Source organism: Mya arenaria, chromosome 1 (genome assembly GCF_026914265.1).
Source record: "Mya arenaria isolate MELC-2E11 chromosome 1, ASM2691426v1".
NCBI classification, from domain to species: domain Eukaryota; kingdom Metazoa; phylum Mollusca; class Bivalvia; order Myida; family Myidae; genus Mya; species Mya arenaria.
In genome coordinates this window covers 3,712,420-3,718,694 of record NC_069122.1, presented here as the reverse complement: position 1 = coordinate 3,718,694, position 6,275 = coordinate 3,712,420, and the positions used below count along the sequence as shown (strand labels likewise).

General features: G+C 34.5%; 1 pseudogene; it reads left to right on the top strand.

Moving 5' to 3' along the window:
• Positions 1 to 1,743: 1,743 nt before the first annotated feature.
• LOC128235411 (putative nuclease HARBI1) lies at positions 1,744 to 3,889 on the top strand (annotated as a pseudogene).
• The last annotated feature ends 2,386 nt before the right edge of the window (positions 3,890 to 6,275 follow it).

Genomic DNA, 6,275 nt, shown 5'->3' with positions numbered 1-6,275 from the left:
CTCAAATACGGTTTACACCGTACGATTTCAGACCACAAATAAAAAATATGAAATAACAAGACAAACACTTTTCTAAGACCATCGAACAAACAGGGATAAATTCGACCTGACATTAAATCGCATTCAACAATAAATTTCTTGAAACTGATATATAATAAAGCATTTACACAAACGTGTGTGTAATGTGTAGGGTTTAAGGAAACACTGACAAGTTGATCGAATGAAACTTGTGCTTTTATATCCTTCATGGTGTTTTTTCTAATATTTTACGAAGATGCACGCGGCAAGCGTGAGTTGAATTCAACAAACTGCAGTTTTGGGAAGAGACGTGTTTTCTGTATGCAAAACGAAATCAGTCACATAAAAGGTCAAATGGAAAGACGTGTCTGCTAAGAAAAATGACGTGTTATCTTTGACAAGAGAAATGACTCGTTGACTATGCGTACACTGAACAAAGTTTCTAATCGGTCAGATTTCATAAAACATTGAAAGTAAAACCGATAAATGAATGCACTTTGTACAGCAAACACAATCACATGTTTCGTATCTTCACCACATTTACCGAATTATTACACAAACTGCTGTTAGATGCAACTAAACCATCAAACATTCATTGCCAACACGAGTGAAATTTAAAGGTAAACTACTTTATTGTTAGAATATATATATTGATATTTTCATTTTTCCTTTCTTATTATCATTCCAATGCCATGTTTCACTTGGAATATGTTATCATTATGTATATAATTTTGTCAAGACACCACTGTTTGTGCCGATAAACATGTGTGTCTGTATGTGTGTCTGATTTCAGGACAGAACATACATTTTTATTACTAAGACTTGTGCAATGATTACCTTTTGTTTGATATTAAATGTCATATTTGTATAAAACAATTCTCTTTTTTTAAATGAATCAAACAAGGCCGAACAAGGATTATAAACCAGATAATTTGATGTCTTAAAATGTAAAGTATGTAAAAGCCGTTCCAGGGTCGGAAAATGACGGAATTTTAACAAATGTCCTGTAATAAGGTTTTGATTTAAAGTAATTGAAAAATTAAGCATTTTATTTTATCCAGACTGAATCAGAGTTCTCAGGGTTGGTCCAAAGTTTCCAAATGTTTCCCAGCCAACACAAACACAGAATCAACCAACTTAGAACCGACAAGCAGAACAACTGACTTAGGACAACCATCGCAAAATTTTATGATGACACTGGTAGTTCTCCTTAATTCTAAAATGTTGAATATCCTTTAACACTGTACGATGCAGTTATTGAACACCTTTATAACATATCTGAACTGTTTAGAAATTACTTTCAATAAACAAAAACTAAATGTATGTTCTTAAACATTTTTGAGAGATCTTTTGAGATATCTATACTGTTTTTAACACAACATTGAAATACAAATACAAGTTTCAGATATCGATAACGGGACAAATAGTGTTTGAAACGGTAAATAACAGGGGCCGGTTGCTCAAAACCTCCGTTAGGCTTAACAGACCGTTAAACAGCTAACGGTTCGTTAAGTTTCAACATGGCGTTAATTTTCTGTTGCTCAAAGAAATGTTAAGTTTTAACGATGGATTTAACGGTGAAACTGACCGTTAAAGTTAATTGAGATAAGAACCTCGATTAAAGTTAACGGCAGATTTATCATGGCAGGTATATTTTTACCAAATGTAAGGAAACAACGTCAATATAGACATACGTCTCATGTTCAGCATCTTGATGATGGCGACATGCACGACAGGTATCGTTTTACAAATGATGGAGTAGCATTTTTGGAGGATATCTTGAAGGATGACATAAAAAGAGACACTCATCGGAACAGGGCCCTCATTGTGCGACAGATGGTGCTTATAACCCTTCGGTTCCTCGCCACAGGGGCGTTTATCAATGGTGTAGGAGACAGCATGGGTTACCACAAATCAACAGTTTCTCGCGTGGTAACCCACGTGACAGATGCAATTTGCAAAAGAATGAAACGGTTCATTGTATGGCCTTCTGGCGAAGAGAAGAATGGAGTGAAGAGCGGATTCTTCACATCGGCAGGCTTCCCTCATGTCGCGGGGTGTGTTGACGGGACACACATCCGTATCCAGGCCCCTTCTGTTGATGAGCCAGCTTATGTCAACCGAAAAGGCTATCACAGTATAAACATGTAGGCAATTTGCGGCCATGAAGGTAAAAATAATTGAAATTTCACCAGAAACATTCTTAGATCTTTTTATTGTAAACGCTTTATCAAATATTTTTTGTCAACTCGTCTTAGACCGAAACGGTCATAAAATCTGAAATTCACCCCGATTATCGATCAATTATGGGCATATTCGGTTTGGTCAGAATGTGACAATTATCATAGAAAGTTTTACAAATGGTCCACCTAAATGTTTTGCGTTTAACTTAATACAGTTTACCACTCTAACCTAACTATACACAGGGACGGCTCCAGGTTTTGATGATTGAGGGGTTTTAATTGGGACATGCAGCTCTTAGTGCTCCCTCTCTCCCCCGACATCGACACAAATAAACTTTACATTTGTGATTGTACATTAAGGAACATTAAGGAACCGTCCCTGATGATAAAAAAGGCGAATGTTTTTTATAATCATGTCATAAAATTGTAAGACTGAACGTGCTGTTAAGCTAATTGATAAATAACTAAACAATTATTTTCCCGGGATTGTTCACAAGTGTCAACGCCAGTTGGCCGGGCTCGTGCCATGATGCACACGTGTTCAGGACATCAGGGATGTGCAACAGGCTTCAACGAGACAATCTATGTCTGGAAGATGGGGTGCTGCTTGGAGATAGTGGGTAAGTAGCACATATAAAGCATAATGACATCAGATGAAATTTGTAGCTGATCTGTGGTCTAGTTGTTAATTATTAACACTTCACTTTCAATCCAGGGGTCGCAGGTTTTATTCCCTGTCGCATTACTAAACATACTAATCGTCTTCCGGGAGGGACGTTAAATGGGGGTCAGTGCTATACACTGGTGCACGTTAAAGAACCAGGGTAGCTCAAACCAGGGTTACATTCTGTCTGTGCACAGCATGCTCCAAAAATTGAAATGACTAATAATCTTAACGTAGCAATCGCTGAATGAGCAAGGCCCGAGGGCGAGTATAAATAAGCTTACACACCCAACGATGAAATCAGTTGAGATATTGAACTTTGCATTACAGGATTGTAACATCGGTTTTGTTTTTGTTTTTTTTTGTCAATTTTATTATTGATATTGTTTTTATTCCCCGCCCCAAGTATCCTTTACGGCCATTCCTCATGACGCCGTTTATGAACGCTGACATTCCTGCCAAGGAGAGGTACCAGCTTGCCAATACTAGAGCCCGTGTTTGCATAAAAAGGGCATTTGGAAGGCTCAAGCTGCGCTTTCACGTGCTGCACAGTAAGGTACTTTCTTAAATATGTTTTTGAATAATCCGACTAAGTTTATTCAGTCTATAGTTTAAGTGCATAAAGTGACTGCTTTCATATTTAACTTTACTGTTCGCCTTTCTGATATGTGATGATATTAAAAACTTGGCTATGATTACTATTTATTTATTTATTTATTTATTTATTTATTTATTTATTTATTTATTTATGTATTTATGTATTTATGTATTTATTTATTTATTTATTTATTTATTTATTTATTTATTTATTTATTTATTTATTTATTTATTTATTTATTTAAATAAGTCTGACAAGGCCTGTCGCATAGCTCCAGCCTGTGCTATTCTGCATAATGTAGCAGTCATTTTTAACATGCCAGAGGTAGAGGATGGAGATGTCATACAGAACATTGAAAATAATGTGCAGGATGTTGTTGGTACTGGAACAGCGACACAGGATTTTATTGTGAACAGTTACTTTTAATCATCATCATCATCATCATCATCATCATCATCATCATCATCATCATCATCATCATCATCATCATCATAATCATCATCATCAACAACATCATCATCGTCATCATCATTATCATCATCATGCAACGCCCCATCATCATGTTCACATCATCATGCTCACATCATCATGTTAACATCATCATCATCATCATCATCATCACCATCATCATCATCATCATCATCATCATCATCATCATCATCATCATCATCATCATCATCATCATCATCATCATCATCACCACCATCATCATCATCATCATAATAATAATAATCATGCTCACATCATCATGTTCACATCATCGTCATGTTCACATCATCATCATCATCATCATCAGCACCATCATAATCATCATCATCATCATCATCATCATCATCATCATCATCATCATCATCATCATCATCATCACCACCATCATCATCATCATCATAATAATAATAATCATGCTCACATCATCATGTTCACATCATCATCATTATCATGCTGGAATAAAGAAAAGCTTTTACTGTTTGCTTTGATTGTTGTCATTTTTACATATCTATTTACAATACAATACAATACAATACAATACAATACAATACAATACAATTAAATCTAATTTAATAGAAGAATTGACTTTTGATGAATGAGTCAACTTCCTCATTGCCATCCGTCTCTCATATTTCTCGAGTACACGTTGTTGTGTCTCAACCAGCTTTTGCTGAAAAAGATTTTTATTATTAATTAAAATAATAATAATAATAATAATAATAATAATAATAATAATAATAATAATAATAATAATAATAATAATAATAATACTTATAATTACAATAATAATAATAATAATAATAATAATAATGCTACTAATACTAATACTACTAATACTACTTTACCTACTGCTACTGCTGATAATGGTACTACTACTGCTGCTGTTAATGCTGCTGCTGTTAATGCTTCTGAAGCTACTACTACTACTAATTCTAATACTACTACTGCTGCTGCTGCTGCTCCTCCTGCTGCTGCTGTTTTTTCTACTACTACGACTACTACTACTGCTACCACTACTACTATAACTAGTTCTACTACCAATCTAGTTCTAATTATATTACTACTAATAATAATTAGCTGCAACAATCACGAAAACAATAAAAATGAAAATTGATTTTATAAATGATGCCACTCGGCAACCTCTTCGCTTAGGGGTTTCTTCCGCTTTGGTCTGCAAACACAAGATCAGAGAATGTAATAATGCAATCATCAAGACAAGGTTAAGTTGAAAGTGTTAAATGGATATTCTAGAAGCTGCCGTGAACTTACTTCGTTTATGCATTCCATATCAACACAAAAGCCGGTTTACACTTTGACAGTTTCACGTTTGTTAACATATTAGTTTTGTGTAGAGTACAAATAACCATATTACTGAAAATGATAAACTAACACAGAAGCTCTCCCTGCAAACGTCGCCCGTATGCTTGAGGTGCAGGGGTCCTGTTTTTCTTTAGTTGGGCATGTTGGCTCGAACGTAGAGGGCTCCTCTCCCTCCTATGGGACCACGGATGGGATTTGGCAATATAACTCAAACCATCGGCAATTAAAAATAATAAGTTGACGTTTATTTCAAGATAAAGGAACAACACATCAACATTGTATATTGAAGAAATCATTTAATTTATATAATAAGTTTAAAACAACCTGTGTTAAAGAACAACGAATTAAAGTACGTTTTGACTTCTTTCAAAATTTACCAACAAGAAAGACAGAAAAGTCAATTAACAGTTTATGACTATCGATTTCTCATGCCATTAACATGCTTTTGAAAGTCGACTAAATTTATAATATATATACAAATGTAACTAAGTTGTAAGTATATAACGATTGTACATGACAAAAACTAGTTTCCAATTGAAATTAAGCATCAATGTAATTGAATTCAATTATTTATATTGTTTCATTTTGCAACAGCTGGTAAAGGGAGCCCACTGCGTCGCAATTCAACTCTTGGTATAGTTTTCTTTGCGGTATTTATTCTTGGGAGTAGAATGCTTAATGATCTAACCATGTGATCGTGTTTCTATAAAACTGACAAAATATGGTGATTACTGTGGATGTGTCGACAAGTGAATTGAATAACAGGTACGTGTTAATGTTTATGTTTATGTTTCGATATACCCTTCACAATTGCAACTTAATAAATCTAATACATCCGTTTTAAAAGCATCCTATTTAGATTTGCAACTAGAAGTAAAGGACGATATATTGTGCATCAATCTTTATGATAAACGTGATGATTTTAATTTTAAAATAATTAATTACCCTTCTTAAGATGGTGATGTTCCTATTTCACCATCGTATGGTGTTTTTATTGCACAGT